We start from the raw sequence: 23,139 nt of genomic DNA, 5'->3' as shown, positions 1-23,139 counted from the left end.
GACCTAATAAGGAATGAATAAAGTGTGCTTATAACTTCCTTGGACTTTGAAGAGACACCACAAAATACAAGTTATGCGAGGGAGAGTGATTTTCTAACCACTACGGAGATGTGGGAGTCAAAGGGAATTTGTTATCAACATATGTATCCAAGTCCCTTCTGACTATATCTAACTTAAGTGCAATGTTATTTATACAGCAATACTAAATTTATAAAAGGAAACTAAGAGATGCATTTATATTCCTGGACAATATTATATTCCTTCCAACTAGTGCAACTGATAAAGGTATATCCTGCAGGTCCAAGAAAGTTATTGCCCTTCCTTATTACTTCCTTCTCAACAGAATATAATACCCCATTTGGCAATCATCTACCAAAACACGTTGTCCAACCAGGAAAAAACTCAAATACTTCCTCACCAAGAAAATCTTTTAAACTACAAAGAACACCTAAAAGCATACTACAGAGTTGTGTGGTGACCTCTTAGCTCACACAATTGCAAACAATTATGTACTACTTGACCTTTTATACATTCATAACTATGACCTTTTATATATTCATAAACAAGTTGCTTTGCTCATTCCCATTCTGGGGATCAAAATCTACATTTCAATATTAATAGCAGGTGCTGGCAGAACAAAAACCTCTCTGAAAGGATCACCTATCTTTGGAATAATCTCTCTGTCCAAATCAAACAAAGTAGGTCCCTAACTCACTTTAGCTCCAGCTTGGATGAGTACATGAAGATCTGGAAATTCACGCCTAGACTAGCTCTCCTGACCCTTATTGATAAAGGCAGCAAGTACCTGTGATTTGCACAGGCTAGGCTCCTAGTGGTCTATTTGACTTAACCAAGGATACACATATGAACCGACAATGTTATTATTATCCCATCATACTGATAAGATTGAAAAATAGGGCCTCTCTAAGTACTTACTATTTCAATAGCATTTGGACTGATTGCTAACATTTAAAATTTTAAGGCTTTCTCCAGTGCCTTTGTAGCAGACAGCAGCTAAATCTAGGTCAATGAAACAGAGGGCAACTTTAGCTTTCTTTATACAGCAATCACCTCTTCAAAAATGGTGATTTGTCTAGTTGAAATGGAAATATAAACCTTGACTAAGAAACCACTTTCTTTGGCTCAGCTCCTGTACAAATAACCAACACCAGGAAGGAAAATATTAGTTTTACTATTTTCCATTCTCTTAGCATTTGTGTCATGGATCATCTGGCCACTCAACCTCGTTTCTCTCACTCACCCATTAAACATTTAGTATGATTCCACAAACTCCAGTTTAGTTTGAGTTAGAGACATAAACATTGCTCTTACAAAAAGCAATGGTTTGAACAATAAGTGGCCCAAGACTGCAACCTAGTTGATAGCAGAGGATTCTGATGTAGTCACTATTACTGAATCGTGTTAAAGGATAATTATCCTTTCAGCTACATAACACAGTGGTTTGTATTGTTCCATGAGAGCAAGCTGGGCAATACAGTAAGGTGACACTTATTATTAGTCAACACTAAGCATAATCATGAAGTGTTTAATAAGAAATGACATACTACAGGAGGGCGCTTCCAAATGGCTTCTAGTTCAGCCACTTTTCCTAGGTCACATTAAACTAATGGGATAGGTTACATGGTCACCCCACACTTCAGTCAATCTTTTCCATGAAGTTCTGATAGGATACTTTTAGGTATTGGAGCAACAACAGCCTAATGATCACAGGCGGCTTTAATCTAATTTTGCAAAGTCCACTCAATCAACTTGCATGTCTCTTGTCCCTCTACAGTTTGGCCTAGTTTACCCAAGACTTTATCAGACACAGCCATATCATGAGTAACAACTTGCAGCTAGATTCACTGATCACCATAACATCATGTTTGTGCATTAGTGTAAGGATGATCTTACCTAGCACTTTAAGTGATTGCTGTCCGGTTACCACTACATGATTCTATAAGAGAAATAACCTTATCTACATTAAGGGGAGATCACTTCCTGATAGGAAGAAATCCCCTTTTATTGTGCAAATGAACAACACTAATTGGGAATCTTTACTACATGAGACAGACCCAGGCAGGATGATGGATTGGGTTTTGGGATCATTTCTCCTTTACATAAGCTGTTCCCTTACGGGTCTAGAAGGTTTAAGGCTGATACACATTGTGATGATAAGAGGTACTGCCACCACAGCTAGCTGGAATGCTGTAAATAATTATATATAATTTTTGAATATCATACTGATTTATACAAGATGCTTGTGTTGCAAATGTGACCAGGAGGTATTGCCAGCACAACTAGCTTTAATTCTGTAAATAATTATATGTAATTTGTTGAATATCAAACTGATTTATACAAGATGCTTGTGTTGCAAATGTATTAGAACTGCATGTCTGTCTGTGCTGAAAATGTATTTGTAAAGTGAGGTTAACCTCAGTCCAGCAAACTTTAAGATACATCTGAAATTAAATCACTTTATGCGCTAGGCAATAAAGATGCTATCTCACACTTTTCAATGCAGCCAGAGACACAAAAGTCTGTACTAGGAAGCCTTGTTCATTGTCTTTGGGGTGAACTAATTACTAATCTGGAAGTGTGTAGGTATGAAACTGTTTTACGACTTATAGCACTTGCCACAGATCTGAGCAAAAGCCCTTGTGTGTGTATTTTTACAGGTAGGTGACAAATCCTGCCAGCTTCCAGCAATGGGGGTTTGCATGGGAACTAGTAATCAGATGACCAGAAATTATGTAATTTTGCAAGCTATCCCAGAAGTGATATTTTAGATATTTTTGAGAAGTCTCATAGTGAGACAGAGTATTCTGTTTAGGGCCTGACTACAGAGACTGCTGACATATTTCATCTTGCCTTACCCAAGTAAGTTATTAGGAAATAGTATATATAATTCTGTTAGATTCAGTCAGGAATATAGTGAAGCTTAGTTTAGATATTGTTTTTCTGTATTTGTTTGAGTCTGTCCTTCTGTGTTATTTTAAATATTTCCTGTGATTTTGAACTCCGACGTCACTGTGAATAGATATTTAGTATTGTTTGTTCTTTTATTCTTTATTATTAAATGTATTTAAATCTTTCGCTGTGGCTGATCTTTGTAGAGGTATTTAAGTTTTGAGAGTATTTGGATATTTATTTGGTGACACTGTGAGGGCCACTCCTAATAGCCTTGCTCTTGATCAATCTACCATTTGTGTTAGCATTAATATTACACAGTAAAATTGGACACCCTTTGTTAAGGTCCTTAAAGTAGTTGGTGAGGGGCTCTGGTGACACAGTGATAACTACCTTATAGTCTGGGCAAAAAGGGGCCATAGCTAGTAAACCTGTGTGAGCTTTTCCCAGGTGTGTGTGTGTGTGTGTGTGTGTGTGTGTGTGTGTGTGTGTGTGCACGCAAATCAAATCTCAAAGAGTGTGCGTGTCAGCTACATGGGCAGGAACATGAAGCACTGGTTGGATAGAGAGAGTGTTGGAGGACTTGGCTTGGAACCCTGGCTAAGGACTCAATTCTATAGCTGTGGGGGGTCTTATTGAGAATATGGAGAAAGAGAGAGGAACCAGCCCGGACTGACATGTTCCCTGTTTGTCAGTTGTATTTGATTGTGTATGATGCAGAGAGCTGCATATGAAGATACTGTGTGTGTACCTGTTCCCCACAGGTGCCAGTGATGAGGATTGAGGCTCCTTGATTACTGGCTCAGAGGTGGGGCGTCACACACACATCATTGGCTAAAGAAGCCATTTAGAGAGGGACATGACCTAGAAACAATAGAAAATCTCCAGAGGCTTATGACAACATTAAAAAAGTTTTCTAGAACTCCAAAGAAAATTCTGAATTATCAGTGATGCAGTAAAAGTTGCATCCCTGAGAAAGAAGCAAGTCAGGTTTTGTCATTTTTCAGAAACTCTTTTCGAAGGTTAATACAGATTTAATGGAGCACACGACCAATAACTGGTAATCAAGCAATCAGGTCCTGGCAATATATTTTTTAGTAAGGTCAAAAATCATACTGAGCCAGTCACCCCTTCTAATGGGTTGGCTTCCATCTTATTTGAACAAAAGCCAAGACCATCGCACTGCACCCTCCCTCTTCCTCCTTGATACCCCAACATTTAACTTTCAGTCAGTTACACCAATACTGTCAGAAACCTGCAAGACAGGTTGCATACCATAAGCTCTTTAAAGAGGTCAACACTGCACCTTATAATTTTTTAAAATGGGAAGGCTAATCATCGCTTGTCTGCTGGCCAATATTTTTAATCTATTTAACATCACTTGTACAGATCCACTGCAGTTCAGATATGCATTAGCAATCACATTACACAAGGCCTCCAACCCTACTGACCAGAAAATTAACTGTCCACTAGAGAAAGTATTCAGAAGGATCTTTCATGATCAAATCCTTGACTACAGCATTAAATATGATCTACTGCTGAGAGCAAATCATTGCTTTAGGAAAGGCAAAATACCATACGTCATTCAGATGAGACATTAAACCAAACCCCATCTGTCTGAGTCACTGGTAACACAGGTGGATATGTAAATGACCCCATAGTACCTATTGAAAAGAGAAGGGAAAGTTCTCCAATGCTCTGGCCCAATTTCCCCCCAGTGGTATTAATACCACCTCAGGTCTCCTCTGAAAAGAGGCTCCTAAGAAAAGATGGATAGATATACAGATGAATATAAGTAATCTACTGTTCCTCAGATCTGACTTACTCAGGACTGAATAAAAGCTTTCTTACCACTGATGTGTGGCATGTCTTCATTTTGCTTAATCATTGATTATGGTTAGCAAATCTTAAGACAATGGGCTCTGTAGATGGTACACTTAAATTATTTCAAAACTACCTGTTGATATATCTTTCAGAGTTTCCTCAGCCAACATCCTCTGAGTCAGGGCCCTTCAAAGCTGGAGTCCCCAGGTCTTAGCCAGGTCTTAGCCTTTGATCCAGTCCTGTCACCTCTCTTTATTACCTATCTGGCTCAAAAGGATGATCTGCCTAACATATTCATTAATGCAGCTGATCTGTTCTTTCTTGAGTTAAGGGGGACAAGCCTCGATTTCGAAATGGAATACAAAGAATATTTAATAAACTATAGAACTGTGTCATATAAAACAAGTTAACAATCAACAACAGCAAAAAAAAAAAAAAAAAAAAGCATTCAGCGTGGCCCTTGGAACCAACCTAAGATGAAAATGTCTGCCCCACAAACTTCAGCATTTATTCAAACATATCTACTGGTTAGGTTCAGAAATAAAAATACTTGGGCCTTTGGCTTGACCCCAACCTTATCACTTAACTATTATATCAAGTTTTGTGTGGATAAAAAGAAGCTTAATCAACTAAGCTACTGCATCAGATTTTCCAACTACCCTACTAGGATATAAATATAATTGAAATAAATGTTCTCACTCCCAAATTAAAATATCCCTACTGATAGTAGCCCTCACGTCCAGTCATAACACTAAAATTTTTTAGGTCACAGTAGAAAAAGCATGAAAATATGTTTCCCTTTTCAGACATTTTGCACACCAGTGTGTCTCAGTACTTGGCAAGAACAACCATCACCCCATCACTCTTTATGCCTGTCTTGTGTTAGCATACCTACTTCTGCAGTTAGGCTGTTATGTTCAGAATACTGCTTCTCATCCCATACTGTTACAGTCAAACCCTCTAACTGCTCACCCCATTTTCCAGATCATTGAGCCACCACAACCAACAGGCCAGCCTTCAGGTTACCCATAAAGGAAAAGAGTTTCTTCAAAGTTCCACCAACTAATGGGGACACTGTTTCTGCAGCAATATATAATGAATCCAATTATGTAAACTTCAGATGCAAATCCAAAGTTACTATTGGCAAAAACATTTGAATGCCCATGCTTCAGGGAAAATAGCTAATGTTAAAGTGCCTAGGTTTCATTTATTCTCTAGTGAAATACTGGTGACTATACCTCCTCAAGTATAATTATTTGGGTATATATACATTTGTTAAATTGCTATTAACCAGAATATGCCATGACAAAACCAACTGACTACTGATTTAATGAAACTTGGGAGTAGGTTTTAACATGAGCCCTGTAATGGCTGGGTGGGTTAAGTTCTCACCCATTCACATATTTTCCAGCAGTTTGCTGACTTGGGTGTTGTTGAATGGGTTTTGTCAAGTTGTGCTTTTATGAACAGACGTGCAAAGAAATGTAAGTACCCCCGTATATTTTCCCCTGAACTGGTTATACTATTCAGTTATAGTATGCTCTCTGTGATGAACAGGTATAGAAAATTCACACCCACCATGATCAATTATATTTGATAGAAAGGGACTGCAGTCTTATTATCAGCACTGCTCCATACCTCTCAACTGTCCAGATTTTCGCCTCATATTTTTGATCTGTTTCTTATAAAATGTGTTTTCTGGATTTTTGTGGAAAATCAGTGTAGACTGAATTCACTAACTGATGACAGGCATTTGATTTTTAGACTTCATATTCTTAAGAAAATGTACGGTAAGAAAATGTACGGTAACAAAACCTTGTATTCTAGCAACTTTCTAAGTTTATAAGTGCAATATTTAAAATTTGTCTCTAATTTTGGAGCTTTGTCCCCCATTATTTTTGGCTTTGTCCAGATTTTTTTGTGCCGAGAGGTTGAGAGCTATGCTGCTGCTAATAATGAATAAGAAGTAGTTAGCCTTAACAGCATACGGTAAATGCACACTGATACCTCAAAAAATTATAGCGAGCAGCCGCAACTATAGTTACAACCAGTGGTATCACAATATTATGCCACCTTGCTCCCAGCCCAATGCATTCCTTTGCTGCAATATCTTTAGCAGCTTATTGCAGCTTTTATATATGCTTTTTCTGGAAAAAAAATTTCAGTCAACTTGTCACACTTCTCCCTTCTTAGACAGAGGAAAGTTTTCTTATGACACCACCAAAAAATTAAGTTTGGGAGTTATAGACACATCTTAAGTTACACTACCAAATATCTTGTTTTGGCAGGTCATTTACATTACTGTCACAAATCTAGTGTATGATTGTCATATTACAAAAGTGTAATTTCAAACTCATCTATGAAACTTTCCATTTTACCCAACAGCTCAATGTAATCACTTTAACAAACTATGGTCTGCAAATATTGTGAATTTTCTGCCATATATGTGGAGCTTTCAGAGAACACAAACTTTTTCCACTCATTCCTTCTGCATAGCAGTTTTTCCTCTGACTGTGGTCTAAGACTAAGGTATATTACTTGGGTGGTCCTCTCTCAGGAGAACTGTCTAAGTACATCCTCCAGTTCATGTACTGAAGCACCTATCTCCATGAAAAATTTAAATTCTTCAGTACAATCAGGATTAGCCAGTACAGAGGGTACACTCAAATTCTCCTTGAGTTTTGGAAAAGCTTTCTCACAAGATGGCATCTAGATAAACTAGTCTGTCCTGTTATTTTTAAGGTAAGCAAAGAGAGCAGCTGAGGCATGATAGCTAGTGGCAAACTTTCTGTAATACTCCTCTCTTCCAAGAACACCTTGCCTGTTTTTTGGTATTAGGGATAGGGCATGCCTGGCTAGCTTCCACTTTGTCAGGCTTTGAAAGAAGTTTGCCACCATCACCTGAAGACAGAGAGAAGTTACTTCTGCCCTTCTTATCTGTCCAGTCAACTTAGCCCTTTTTAATATGTTCATTGACTTGTTTAAATCTCATACATATTCCTCCCGGGATCAGATAAAGACTGTAATATAATCTATGTAAGCTATACATAGACTCCAGCTCCTGATATGATGTAATCTTCTACCTTCCGTAAAGTCGCTGGGGCAATTTCCATCCTAATAGACATCATAGTGAATTCATACAACTAAACCAGAGTGATAAAAGTGTGACCTCTCCTTTGCTGCATGTTTTAAGGGTATCTGGCAGCAACCTTGAAACAGGGCAATACTGGTTAGATACATAGCACCATCCAGCTGTTCTAAAACCTCATGTGTTCTGGACATGGGTATGCATCCAATAGAGTGTGTGTGTGTGTGTGTGTGTGTGTGTGTGTGTGTGTGTGTGTGTGTGTGTGTGTGCGTAACACATGCACTCACGATTGTGAGTCAACACGCCTAAACTCTACCTCCCCTATAACCCAGAAATAAATAAAGGGATTATTGGAGAATGAATGTGTTATATTTGAGTTAAGGATGTAAAGAATTCTGATTAAAATAAAGAATATTGTAGACTGAATTGTAAAATGACTGAGAAGAATCACTCCGCTAAAAAAGTCCCATTAATAACTCATAATCTCAGTTATCCCAATTCCTCTAATGTCCAATATTTCAAATAACTATCACTGTTGTAATTTTCGTATAACTGGGCTTACAGGGGCAAAGGTGTAGCCAGGCATACTCAACATACTCACATGTAGTGGTAGATTATAATAGAGGCAATATGGGCAGCCACCTGGGGCCCACAGCTCCAGGTCAACCCATAACTAACCAACAGATTAATTTTAAGGTTTGTTATGTTCAGAACTGCTAACTTATTTTACTTGGCATATGTGATAAACATAAAAATCATTAATAAAATATTTGTTCATGTTTTGTTTTAATTTGAAAAATTTGGGAAAATGTGTTAGCTCAAGATGTCTGCCATTTTCACATGTGCAGCACATGCCAGCAATACTATTAAAAAATAAATAAATACATTTGAAATTAAGTAAAACAAATATTATTTAATAAATCAATTTAATTAATTAATTAATTAATTAATTAATTAATTAAGGGGGCTGTAGTGACCCTAAAGTGTCACAGTTTTCGGTATGCTGTCTTCCTAGGATTCACTGGGATGACAATGAGCAGACACCTGTGATTATTAAAATGGTACAGTGGAGAGCTGCAGACCTCTGGTTTGAAAGATCAATCGTGGGCTGCAGTAACCAGACATCAGCAGCAGTTTGATATTGAAGATAGCAGTCACTTAATAAATGGGTTGGATGTGGATGAAAATAGCTTACATTCTTAACGTTTGCCCAGTTTAAATTCTGGCATTAAAGGATTGGTGTGGCATTTATGTGAAATAAGTTGGAATATTGGGATAATGTTCATGTGAAACAAAGCTGAAATTACCTCTTAATACATAGAATGGCCCCGACTTTGCCTCATAGATTTGATCTACGCCTCATAAATAATGTGTGGTATTCTGACAAATCATTGAGGAATGAAGTCGCTAAATAATGACAAACATTTGAGTCATCAAATTCCACATCTTTCAGAAAAATGCATGCCAATACAAAACTGTTATTCTAGCAACCTTCTATGTATTTAAGAGCAACATTTAAATATATCTCTGATTTTAGGCCTTTATTTATTTATTGTTGTTTGCTCCTGCTTCTTGCACTAAGAGGTTGAAAACTATTAATTGTTAGCACAGTCAGATATGGTGTATATACCAAAGTGACTATAACTGCTAGGTGCTGGTAGGGGTTGTTTGCAAAGAAAAGTAACTTACCATCTTGTTTGCTCAGTCAGTCCCTGAGCTTTGCAATACTAATGTGCATTTGCATGAAATAAGATGAAATACTTACTCCGTAATCCCTCACCTCCTTCAATGGTATCAACTCTCACTCGCCCACAAACTAGTAAATCATCCACTAAACGCCCCATCCCTCCAGAATCTACTCCAACCCTATCACACCACCAGCAACAAAAATCACTTGCAGATCACTAAAGCCAATAACTCTGCTGGTGAAGCACTATTCTCTTGCACCATAGCCAAATTATGGAACTCCCTCCCACCCACAATTACCTCTGTACCATCATGCACCCACTTCAAAACTTTACTAAAAGCGCACCTAAAAACATGCTGGCTATGCCCTTGCAACTCCCACTCTAATATCACCCTCCCCATCCAACCACTACCTTTCTTTCCACTCCACTAACTACTTTGATTATAGCAAGCTCAGATGTTCATAAGCCAGTACTTATTATACAGCAGGAACTTCTTCTTGTAACATTTGTTAATGTCTGTTATGTACTTCAAAGATAAAGATTCTAGTTGTCTACTGATATACTATGTTCTTCATCTGTAAATATGTTGTAAGTAATTGCTATGTAAATTGTTAATCGCTATGTAATACAATGTAACTACTGTCTGTTTATTTTAACTGTGGAGCTTTTCTCCCCGGGCCTCCGCTGAAAATGGACCTACGTCCAGTCGGACACTCCCGGTCAACAAATATAAATAAAATAAATAATAAATACTTGGGTTGCTGTGTGCTTGTATGAAACAAACATGAACTACACTATTTACTGTATTGTGTCCATAATTACTTATTTATTTCGTTTTACTATAATCAAACATCTGTGTTGTACACAGTCAAAAATGGGGCTATAATTGTTGAGCATGGGGAATGTCTGTGGATGAGAATAGCTAACTCTAGCTGTCATAATCAGTTTAAATAGTAACTAGTATGACTTTGCAGAAGTATAGACTGCGGTGGTGGTGCTGCAGTAGCATTGTTGCCTCACAGTAAGACTTTGTCCTGTTCGATTCTCAACTATAGCGTCTTCTGTGTGGAGACATGCGTGAATGGGCGTACCTTTGTTGAAGGTTGTGCGTCAGGGCCGGCAACTTGGCACGTAAAAATCTACTGCCAATCATTAGCGGACCGGAGTTCCGCTGTGGCGACCCCTAACCGAGAAAAGCCAAAAGACACAACAACAAAAATAAAGCAAGTTGGGATAATTCACTGTAGCCATTTTTTGTTTCAATCACAATTGGATACTTGAGTTACACACTGTCAAGTAGTTGTAATTAATGGATACAAACAATACTGAATTATAATATCAGTTTAGATTATCTTAAAGCATTTAAAGGCTGTCCAAAAAAAAAAAAAGAATGTATGCAAGGGAACTCATGGTTTGAAAATTTCCCTGGGCCCAAGGTACAGTTAGTCCACCACTCTTCAAATGAGTACACTTTTTTATAAGCATCTCTCAGAAGTGTTATTATTGAAAGAGCATGCAGTGTTTAGAATTGTCTAAAATTATGTTTTTAGCATATGGCTATACAAAACATGATTGTGCGGCGATCATATTCTCAAAACATTTTAGAGGTGTTCGGGGGTTAGCTGCTGGCTCTGAAGAAATTCTATTGGAAAGCTTTGTACAAGTCCTTCATCAGCATATATCTTGCGACAGTTGTCTAAAGGGTTAAAATCACTGACTATTGCCACCTTCTCAAATGGTCAAAATGGGACATTTTCGGGACACACATCAGATTTTACAGGCTGACACATACCCACGGTCAGTACAAAGGATAGAACTTTACTTTTTTGCCTAAATAAAAGCTTATTCTTGTAGCAGTTTAGTTGCTTATTCTGTTTCTTGTAACATTTAGGTATTTTAGATACAGAAATAACTATTTTATGCAAGTATTACATAAAATATGGGACATAATTATGTCCTACAATCTCAGGACATTTGCCATTTTTAATATTTTTGGTCAGGACACAACTGCCCAAAGAGGGACTGTCCCTCGCAAAGTGGGACAGGTGGTAACCCTACTGCCGTCACATCTGTCAGTGCAGCGGAAAAACACTATCAGTTGGGCCCGCCCACTGCCTGCGCAATCTGAGGAAGGTAAGTCCCAATCTAAAATATCGCCCAGTATTGAACAGCAGAACCCATTAAGGCGTCTACAACAGTGACTCACTCCTAAATTCAGTAAATTGAAAACAAGTCCCACCAGGTGCATACATCTCAACTATCTCTGATTTTTGGGGACTTCCCTGATTTTGGCTCAGAATTTTGCTCTGTCTCTCTGGCAACTTTTGGAGAAAATGTGGTGGGTTACATTTAATCAAAAGTGGCACTAATTAATATTATAGTTTCCTTTTGCTTCAGAAAATGCAGGTTAATGCACATTCTCTTATTCTGTCAACTTCTCAATAATGCACATTCTCTTATTCTGTCAACTTCTCATAATACTAATACTTTAATAAGTATCCCTGTTTCTGGAAGTATGAAGGTAAAAGTTATAACCCACCAGATGTGCAAGTTAAGGGGGTAGGTAAGCAGTCTTGCAAATCTCACTTTACGGTAATTCCGTCTATTTAATCAGAAATACCCGAAATTTTAACAGCACACTCTATAATTCAGGAATTTACAAACGTGCAAAAAATGACAAATAACGCCCAAAACACGTACACTTTCCTAGTGTTAATATAGTTGACCTAAGTCAACGTTCATAACCACACCTCTCAGCTGTCCTTTATTATTATTTTTCCCCGGGGAGTCCTGCTTTCCCGCAGCAATATCTGTGACAAACGCTGATGGTTAACGTCATTAAATTATGTCGCTTGTTAAAAGTTATAAACCTATTGTTTTCGTCATTATTTCAGAAAAAAGTGCAGTACTACGCTTATTTGTATACTTCTTAACCTGGTATGCACACTTGCCCGATGACAGGTATTTAAACCCAAGCCTTGAAGATGTTACACAGAAAAGGAAGCATGTTAGTACATTGCAGAAGTTTTGGCATGTGCATTTAGTACATGACATTCTATCGAGTTTCTTTGTGAATACTGTCAATATTTTTATGAGACCAAAGTTCTTGAAATTTTAACCCTCATTATTTCAGCGATGTCCCTGAGTCAGGTGACAAAGCTAATAACCATAATCAGAGTTGCCACCCTTACAAATACCCATTGTGGGACAGTTTTTGTAGAAATGCGAGATTTTGCAGAACAAAACATACCTACTGCCACTGCAACGGACAGAACTTCACTTTTTGCCAAAATAAAAGCTTATTCTTTAGCATTTGAGTTGTTTATGCCATTTCATATAATATATACATGTGTTTCAGATACAAAATAACTGTTTTATGTAACTATTAAAGAAAACTTAAGCAATACATTTTGTCTTAAAATCTCATGACATTTGCCATTTTTTAGTTTCTTTCGCAGGTCACAACTGCCCAAAGAGGGACAGGTAGTCACCCCTTCTAATCACACATTAGCAACAACAGAAGACTTGATTCTTACTTTGTATTTCGTTCCTTTGGATACTACGATCTCTGTGCTGGTCTCCAAGGCAGCAAATGACGCTTAGGAGGATGGGTAGTGACAAACCCAAAATAGTCTTGAAATACGATACAAAAACCCTGACGTTGCAGTTTAAAACACCTTTTGAGGATTGCGTTTGTTTAAGTCTCAGAACTTTCTAGCTAGGCTGATTGGCTATCAGAATGGAGTGGGCGTGTACAGCGTGGGTGGGTTAAGTTTTTTTTTCTTTCTTCTTTTGGCCTTCTAGTTTATGTACAAGAAAGTGTTCTGTATTGTTAATAACTAGAGTAGCGAAAAGTGTCGCGAGATATCCCTAGTATTTCCTGCATCTGAAGATTGTAATGCAGAAGCATACCTTCCTTACTACAGGAAAGGGGCAGGTAAGTAAAATAATTAGCTCTTTCGTGTCCACAACTTTGTATGTTGATTATAACATTGTGCACTTTCTGAATAATGACGAGAATTCGATTTACGTTTTCTTTGTATTCAGTCAGGCCTAATAATTGAAACTACTCCGTTTCATTGCCTATGTTTCCCGTATTAGTGATGTTTCTGTACGTACTACAGGCAGCACGATCTAACATGGGCCGTTGGTTTGCGATATATTCATGAGTTTAAAAACTGTTGGCATAAGGTTATATATAAAATTAAAATACTGTAAGTATGTCTAGCATAACTGGGAAAATAAAAAAAAAAATAGTTTGTACTTGTAAAACTAGTAACTAGGTGTGCACACTATACCACCATATGCATTTAAAGATTTGCAAAAGCTAATTTGACAAAAAAAAAGTTTGTGAATACCCACCGTGTGAAGCTGGGTAGTTGGAAAGAAGTGAACTGTAGCTGCATGCGAAGAACTGTCTGTTTTTCTGTCAATAGTTGGCATCTGGATGAACGTCCTCCAGTAACAGTAGCTTTCAGAGTTGTTGAAGGAGCTTATTATGTAGGTACTGCTATGTTTTGAGTAAAAGCTTTCATAATCCTTTTTGTACAAGTCTAATTGGTGGATTTGCTTTGTATTAGTTCTAGCACTGTAGTACTGTTATACACTGTTATACAGCATCTGGCCTGTGTTTCTTTAGTACTGTATATAGCAAGACTATAAAACTAAAAAAAAAAATAAGTAACAGTTGTAAATATTCAGTAACTGGGTCTGTTTTAATTTTAAAAGTGCAATATTCTTTTTCCTGTAGGACTTAACAGGGAATGTTGTTGTTTGTCTTTCGGCTTTTTCCCGGTAAGGGGTCGCCACAGCGGAACTCCCGTCCGCTGATGATTGGCAGTAGATTTTTACGAAACGCAGAGGTGCCAGCTCGACGCCCAACCTTCAACGAAGGCATGCCCATTTACACATGCATGTCTTTCGAATGCTACCCAACCGCGGGGAGGACATGCAGACTCCACACAGAAGGCACTCCCAAGCCGAGAATCGAACGGGAGAACCTCTTGCTGTGAAGTAACAACGCTACCGCTGTACCACCGCGACTTAACAGGGAATGTAATTGAAAATATTTTTTTTTTGATAGGGTTGCAATTGGTTTCATGGGTACTAGGCTATTTGCCCAAGGGCTTGAGTAAGCCTAGCCAACAAGGTTCCCTGGCTTGCGCCACCCAAGAAAGTTATTTTCCTGTGCCCCTGTTGAGCAGAGCCACAGAAGTGATCCCCGGGGTGTATTTCGTATTTCCCATCCACTCAAGATTTTTCATGAAGAGTGCTAATGAGGAACTTTGCTTGACATAGATGGGTAGCTTGTTCCAGAGTATGGGAAGTTTCTGGGACAGGAATCTATCCTTCCAGAGTATGGGAAGTCTCTGGGACAGGAATCTATCCTTCCAGCATGTCCTGTTTATTGTAGTGACAAGGTTTAGGTCCCTAGAGCGTGTAGCTCAGAGGGATTGAGATTTCTTTAGGTGCAGCATGTCCAGTAGCTCTGGATTTGACATAGCTTTATATGTTAGGCAGAGATCAGCTTGGAGTAGGTGATATGCTGCAGAGTAAAGGTGGATTTTTTTGAGACGGTCGGTGTAGAGCATCTGTTTGAGGCCAGTAATCCTCTTTGTGAGGTACTTCTGTGGCCTTTCCAGCTGCTGCAGATGTCTTGTGAGGTACATTCCAAAAGGGGCGTTGTACTCTATAATGGGTCTAATGATTGTCAAGTAGAGGGGAACAATGACCTCTCTCTCTTTTTTTTTTTTTTTCTCCCCTGGATGAGAACCCTTTTGTGATTTGTGCTCTCTTTTTTCTCCCCTGGATGAGAACCCTTTTGTGATGTGTGCACGTAGTAATGTATCATCAAAGGAGAGACTACTCTCCACCTGAGTCCCAAGGTCTGTTATCATACATTCGGCATTAAGTAGACTGCTGCCTATGTTGTAGTTCATGGGTACAGAGTTTTTACCAAAGGGGGTGACAGTGCACTTTTTGGCATTGAGCTTGAGGCCATGGCTCTGACACCAGGCATCTGTCTCAGTGAGGCCCTTCTGTAGGGTGTCCACATCATTTGGGGACTTGACTATGGCTCCTAGTTTGCAGTCATCTGCGAACTTCTTTAGCCAAAGGCTTTCTGTGTTAGCCTGTACTTCAGAGAAGTAGACACCAAACAGGAGAAGTCCCAGGACTGAACCCTGTGGTACTGCACTTGTCACTGTTTTGAAGGCAGATATGGAGTCTGCAACTTTCACAGTGTGGGTTCTGTCAGTGAGCCAGTTGGCAACCCATCTTGTGACGTAAGGATTTATACTTGCTTTAATTCCAGAATGGGGGATGGTGTCGAAAGCCTTGGTGAGAACCAACCCAGAGGGATAACTGGAAGTGCTGGACAAATTTTGGGCTGTGTCTGGAGAAGTGGTGGTGGTTACGAAATTCGCCTCCACCGGCCATCTATGGGAGGGAGTTGTCAGCTTCTTGAGGCACGGATGAGTCATAAAGTGGAAGGTGGTGTAGAAAGGTAACTTGAGGCCAGTCCTCGTCTGATGATTCTGGATACATGACAACTTTTCTGACAGTCTTATTGGATACATACCCCAGGAATTTGATTTCTCATAGTTTTTTTTATAATGTTTTTACTGTTCTGTTAGTTGCCTGCAGCTGTGATTTTAATCTAGTTGAGTTGTATTTTAAGCTTTTGGCTACAAATTCCTTTTTTTTTTTTTTTTTTTAATATTCTTATTGGCTGCTATCAGCCCTAGGGACCTATACAAGCCTCGCCGTAACAATTCCCTGGCTATTTCTTCCCACACTATTTACTTCCCTGGACCCCTGTCTAGCAGGGCAACTGACGTGATCCCTGGGGTGAATTTCTTTTCTCGGATTCCCATCCAGTCATCAAGGTTCCTTTTGAAGAGGGCCAAAGAGGCACTCTGCTTGACATGTATGGGCAGTCGCTTCAGAGTCTGGGGAGTCTCTGGGTCAGGAACCTATCCCTCCAGCATGTTTTGTTTATTGTGATGACAAGGTTTAGATCCCTGGGGCGTGTGGCTCTGACATGTCCAACAGCTCTGGATTTGACATGGACTTGTATGTTAAGCAGAGATCGCTTCTGAGTAGACGATATGCAACAGAGTATAGCTGGAGTTTTTTAAGGCGGTCAGCATAGGGCATCTGCTTTAAGCCTGTGGTTCTTTTAGTGAGGTATTTCTGTGGCCTTTCCAGTTGTTGCAGATGTCTTGAGAGGTACATAGGCGTTGTATTCTATAATGGGTCTAATGAGGGATGTGTACAGTGGGACAATGACCTCCTTTTTTCTGGATGAGAAGCCCTTAATGATGAGGTGTGCCACGTAGAAGGATTTCCTGACTGTTGTGGCGATGTGGTTATCGAAGGTGAGGCCAGTGTCCACAAGTCTCTTATCACACTTTCGGTGATTAGTGTACTGCCACCTATGTGGTAATTCACAGGTACATGTTTTTCCCAAAGGGGATAACTATACATTTCTTGGCATTGAGCTTGAGCCCATGGCGCTGGCACCAAGCATCTGTTTCTGTAAGGCCCTTTTGTAGTATCCACATCATTTGGGGATTCATTAATGGCTCCCAGTTTGCAGTCATCTGCGAACTTTGTTGGCCAGAGTTCCTTAGTGTTGGCCTATACTTCAGAGAAGTAGATGCCAAACAAGAGTGGTCCCAGGACTGAACCCTGAGGTCCTTCACTTGTCTGGGGCTGATTTGGAGTCTGCTACTTTTATAGTGTGGGTTCTGCCAGTAAGCAAGTTTGCAACCCATTGGGTGATGTAGGGATTAATGCCCAGCTTAGTAATTATGATTCCAGAGTGGGGGATGGTGTCAAAGGCCTTGGTGAGGTCTAGATAGGCTGTGTGGACCACCTTACCCTTGTCCATGGCTCTGGAGACAGGTTCAGGAGACAAGATCGGCCCTTCACGAACCCAAACTGGGTGGGGTCCAGTGTTTGAAGGTTGCCAATGTCTTTGTTTAGAAGTTCCATGATAATACGCTCCATGGCCTTGCAGATAAGGCTCGTCAGACTGATGGGACGGTAGTTTCTGGGATCCAAGGTGGATCCCCCTTGTGGAGCGGGATAACTGTAGCTCTGCACCACTCAGTGGGCACGAAACCTGAGGTGAGGCTATGATTAAACATGACACTTAGGTGAGGTAACAGTTCATATTGTAGTTCATGTAGTACACAGCCTGGGATGTCATCTGATCCCATGGATGCTGTATTCTTAGCTTTGGAGAGTGTGTTTTTTTACCTGTGTAGCTGTTATTACCGGAATTTGGCAATCTTCCAGTATTGAGATGGGCCGTTTAGGGGGTGAAGTTGGCACTGAATCGATCTGCCAGGATATTGGCAATATCCTTGGGATCAGTATATTTAATGCCATTCTGTTTTAGCTCAGAGCAGATCTGAGCATTGCCATTTAGATTCTTGACATAGTTCTAGAATGCCTTGTGGTTGTCTTTGGAATCCTTAGCAATTTTATTTTCGTAACTAGCTTTGGAGGATTTTGTGAGGGAATTTTTTGCATCCTGGGATTTTCCTCTTTTCTGCAACAATTTCTTCCTTTTGTTGTAAAGTTTGTTTATGGCAGGGGACCACCAGATTGGCTTCCTTTTTTGGAGGAGAGCATCTTGGTTCTATTTGGGATGGCACGATTAATCCAGGAGTTGATTCATGCATGAGTATATGTGCTCATATAGTGCCTTTAGTGTAGGATTCAGCAGTCAAACTTTCAGTTCCCGTCTGCATGGGTGTCATGAAGCTTGTCAATTCTGACTTGAGTAGCACGAAGTTGGCTTTGGAGAAGTTTTTTTATGGAGGTTTCCTTACTAGGGGGTGGGATGTGGACGTTAAGGGTGATTAGCTTATGGTCAGACCTGACTAACGAGGGGGTTGACCATAGGTGTGGAGCATTGCTTTCCGATGTTGGTAATGACCAGGTCTAGGATATTGGAGTCCCTGGTGGGACTATGGATTAGTTGATCCAGGGCATTGGAATTTATGAATTCCAAGAACCGTTGGGCAAAGGTGTTGGTACACAACTAGTTTACCCAGTTAATGGCAGGGTAGTTAAAATCACCCAGTATTAGGGTGTTTGTTTCTGTCTTAATATTTTCCAGTATGTTTAGAAAGGTGTAGTGAGAATCTTGGGGCATGGTGGAGAATCTGTAGCAAGCTACAGTTTGGATGGCAGTCTTACCTAGTGTTGCACCTGGAGATTTTCAGATGCATTGTGTTGGGAAACTAGCCTGGTGGTGTGAATATTCTTGGTGAATATGGACACTCCTCCACCTTTGGTGTTTCGGTCCTGGTTTGGTGGCCGGAAGTGTGGTAAGAGTTGTAGCCTGGTATTGCAGGGGTTCTCTCTGGAGCCTTGAACCAGGTCTCGGTTACTGCACAGATATTGATGTTATCTGTTTTTAGGAGTGCCTCCAGAGAGTGCATTTTGAGGTATAGACTTCTAGCCTAGAGCAGCTTTACCTTCAAATGTTGCATGCTTGTACCTGTTACGGTGGTGGTTTTGTCCTTTGAACTTTGCCTAAAAAAGACACTATAGGGGTGGCAAGAGCCTTAGACAGTAACCTGAATCCCAGGGGCGACAGGTGCAGACCATCTCTGGCAAAGCATCGTGGTTTGTCGATCATGTCGTCCCAGGCAGACAGATACTGGATCCCCTTTGAATGACACCAGAAGCTTAGCCAATTGTAAGTCAGTCATTTTGTCCTTGTATTGTGGTATCATTCTGGGCGAAGGCAGGATGCTACTCAGGGCTAGGGTCATACCTGCCTGGGCCACATGATCCGAGAGCTCTTCCATGTCTCTCTTCATGTAGTCCAGGGAGGTACGTCTCAAGTCATTCACTCCAACATGGGAAAAGAGTCATATTTGTACTTGTTGTGGAGTGATTTGTGCATGCGTTATGTGGCGGATCCTGGCACCCGATAGGCAGCTGACTGTAATTTTCTCCTTGTTCAACCTGATGAGTAGGACATCAGTGTGCAGGACTATAGAGTCACCTATGACTAAAGTGTTAGGTACATTGTCTTGCCTTAGGGGCTGTTGCTGGGTGGCACACTGGTATTGTGAGCTATGTGACACTTTGTGACTGATGTTTTCTTGTGTTGCAGCTTCAGAGGTCCTTGTTGCTTGGGCAGGTTACAGTTACGGGCCTCCGCATATGTGGATTTAGTGTTGCTATATGTGGGTGTTGGTGGTGTGGGTTTAGAAGGGCTGTATGTTGCTTTAGGTGTAGTGTGGATGTTAATCTTCTCCCTTTGACTGTCTAGCACAATCTTGGGTGGAGAGAGCTTTGCTTCCATTTTGACTATGTAAGTGCATCTCTCACAGGTTGTAGTGTTGGGTAGCAGGAGGAGAGGGTTGTGTGTACATGATGCAATTGCTGCATTGCCCCAGTATGCCCAGATTCACCAGGTGGACAGGAGAAATCACCGGAAGCTGACCCTTGGACATGCCTGGTTTGGTGCTTTTTTGTAAAGTACAGGAGCTGTTTTGCCTTACCTTAGCAAGGTACTTTGCAGTTATAGGCTGTTTAGTGCCTACGATTAATTTCTCCTTATTAACAAGGAGAGTTGAGTGCTTATATCAGTTTAAGGCTTTCTAGTGCTTTCCAGCAGGTATTACAGCAAGTGCTAGTCGCAGGGTAAGATGAAAAAAGTGCACGCTGCAGTGTGCACTAGAGAAGTTAGATGTGAAAGTAGGTACCTGTTTTAAAAAGTTCAGGTTTAGTGGAGAGTTACTATTTTTAAAACAGCAAGATGGATTCTAAGGGTGGTCACTTTTGTATTCTGGTGCTATGGAATACAGTAGGATGGCCAATAAATTTTAATAGTTGAAGGGGAGTGATTTCAAAAATGATAATTTTGTGATTACTCACACAAGCCAGTGAAAGCAGAGAGGAAATGAGATATATGGTCAAATTAACATAAGAGGCAGGCAACTAGAAAGAGTGGTATTTAACAAGACAACTGTAACTGGGTGGGAGGGTGGGGAAAAATTTCTGCCTGACTCAGAAGAAAGAGAGCTGTGGTCTGTCTTGAAGTTTTAATATGCAGTTAAAGCAGAATGCAAGTAAAACACAAGGTAAAGAAAACAAACCACAGTATTCAAAATATAAAAAGGCAATAAAGTAATACAAAATACAACAAATAAAAGCAAACTAACCTTTCCTTCACAGCAAAGTTTAACAGTCTGGATGAGCCTTTCTGGTATATTAATTAGACCCCTAGCACACAATTAACACATGTCATGTGGAATGTCACATCTTTAGCAGCCTACACATCTCTTGCATTCCAAAGCATTTTCTGAAAAAAATAACTTAAACCATAACATTGCAATATTTACATTTGCTTATTAATCTTTCTATTCGTACAGCTTTATCAGTAAGAAGTAGTTTTATACATTGATAATAGTTCATTCACAGTCTTTAGTTCATTCAGTCTTTTCCATAAATACTGAATATATTATAATGCACACAACCACCAAATTTTGCAAACAAGTGCATGATTATTGAGATATTTAGAGAAATATGAAAACCTATGCTTAATTGTATATTGTACAATTTTATTTATTTTATTTTACATTTGTTAACCGGGCTGGTCCAACTGGATGCATATCCTTTTTCAGTAGAGGCCCGAGGAGAAAAGCTCCAATCATAATCTTAAAACACAAAATCTCAAAACAAGTTATATAAAAAATCCAGGTTATAACAATGCAAGTTACAAAAAGTATAAATAAGTAGACGTTGTACATTTACAAGGTTAGTAAAAAAAAGTCCATTTACATAGAAGTATAATGAGACAAAGATCAATCATCTGGTAAAACATGACAGGGAAATATAATATACTAATAGAGTATATCAAGTTCAAGAGTCACCATCTTATATTTGTGGTAAAAATGTATTTCCAGATAAGTGATAAGGGAACAAGAATTAGGAGATGAGGACTGGATAGATTTGGTGTGAAGGTATGAAATATTAGCTTAATCAGGTTCAGGACATGGGCATAGCCATAGTGTCTTGAGATATTCTTTAAGGTTCTTTTTGAACTGTTTGTGAGAGGTAGTATTTCTGAGGTAGATTGGGAGGGCCTTCCATGGCTTACCAATGGAGTTGGCGAAGAGGGCATCGCCACCAGAATTATTGGCTTTAATGGTTAGGATCTGGGTGCTGTTGGAAGATCGGAGACTATTTAGGTTAGTGTATGGTATCAGTATGCTACACAGAGCGGGGGTTCTGTCTGGTTGGTTAATTATTTTCCATGCTTCAGAGAGTTGGTTTAGTTTGAGAAGATTGGCAGTTCCAACCACCCAAGTTGCCTCAGGTTATGACAATGGTGGGTGCGATATGGAGAACCTGTTATAAATCTAGTAATGTGGTGGTAGGCCTGGGAGAGCATGTTTAGTTCACGTTTATGGAGGAAAGAAAGGACTGGGGAGGCATAGAGGAGTGTAGAGAGGAGATGTGCGGGCAATGGTAAGTTTAGCAGTCGGAGTAAGAAAATTTTTATTCTGTACATGGATCCAAGTTTTTTGTTAACAGATTTAACTGTTTGGGTGATGTGTATGTCAAATTTGAGCTTATGGTCAATAGTTACTCCTAGTAATTTGGTATTGGTGACAGGGGTTATGATAGTCCCATTGTTGGATTTGATACAGAAGGCATTACTATCTGTGTTTGGGAGTTCTTTAACTGGGGTAGAGAAGACGTTGGGAAAAAATAATAGTAATTTGGTTTTGGTTGGGTTGAGTAGGAGTTTGAGGTCGGTAAACCATTTTTCAACTAGAGAAAAGCAGAGTTGAGTGGTGGTTTGGAGGTTGAAGAGGGAGGCATCAGAGCAGATTAAGGTGGAGTCGTCAGCATATTGTATGCAGGTGGATTGAGGGATAACTGAGTGAAGGTCATTAATGAAGATGGAAAACAGAAGTGGTCCAAGTATTGAGCCTTGAGGGACACCAATGGTGTTGGGAAGGAGGTCTGATTCCTATCAGCTAGGTACATTTTGAACCATGTTAGAGCTGGGGTGTCCAGATGCAAGGATTCAAGGGTGGACAGTAGGAGCTGGTGGCTGACCATGTCAAAAGCTTTTGACAGATCAAGAAAGAGGGCGGAGGATATAAGTTTACTATTGCGATTGTTATTAATGGAGTTGACAAAGGAAAGGAGGGCAGTGGTTGTACTATGGTGGGGGCGAAAGCCATGTTGGGTGTTGGATAAGAGATGATTGCACGTTAGGTAGTGAAGAAGTTGTTTGTGGATACATCTTTCCATAATTTTTGCTATTGGGGACAGTATAGCTATTGGTCTATAGTTTGAGATTTCCGTGGAGGTGCCTCCTTTGTGAAGTGGGATGATGTAGGATATCTTCCATACAGTGGGAATACTAACTTCGGTAATGGTTCTATTGATAAGGATGGATATAGGGTATGCAATAACTTCAGCCGCTATTTGTAAGAATTCTGCTGGGAGGTGATCAGCTGCTAGAGTGGTTGGTTTAAGTTTTTTAAGAGAGAATATATGTATGATGTGGAGACCAGTTTAAAAGTGAACTGGGTAGGGGTCTCAACTTGGGGTTGTGTGGCAGATGGGGGAGAGGAGGTT

General features: G+C 39.8%; 1 protein-coding gene across 1 annotated transcript in view; it reads right to left on the bottom strand.

Annotated features, from left to right (window-relative positions):
* WDR27 (WD repeat domain 27) overlaps window positions 1-13,270 on the bottom strand; it is a 2,477,832-nt gene extending 2,464,562 nt beyond the window's left edge. Inside the window, exon 1 of the mRNA XM_044072816.1 lies at window positions 13,047-13,270. The gene's annotated coding sequence lies outside the window, so the exon portion shown is untranslated. The remainder of the gene's footprint in view (window positions 1-13,046) is intronic.
* Window positions 13,271-23,139: the final 9,869 nt, after the last annotated feature.

Source organism: Protopterus annectens, chromosome 1.part0 (genome assembly GCF_019279795.1).
Source record: "Protopterus annectens isolate FY-2018-M chromosome 1.part0, PAN1.0, whole genome shotgun sequence".
Taxonomy (NCBI): domain Eukaryota; kingdom Metazoa; phylum Chordata; order Ceratodontiformes; family Protopteridae; genus Protopterus; species Protopterus annectens.
Note: the sequence above shows the minus strand (reverse complement) of the source record. Positions and strands in the feature narration are given on the sequence as shown.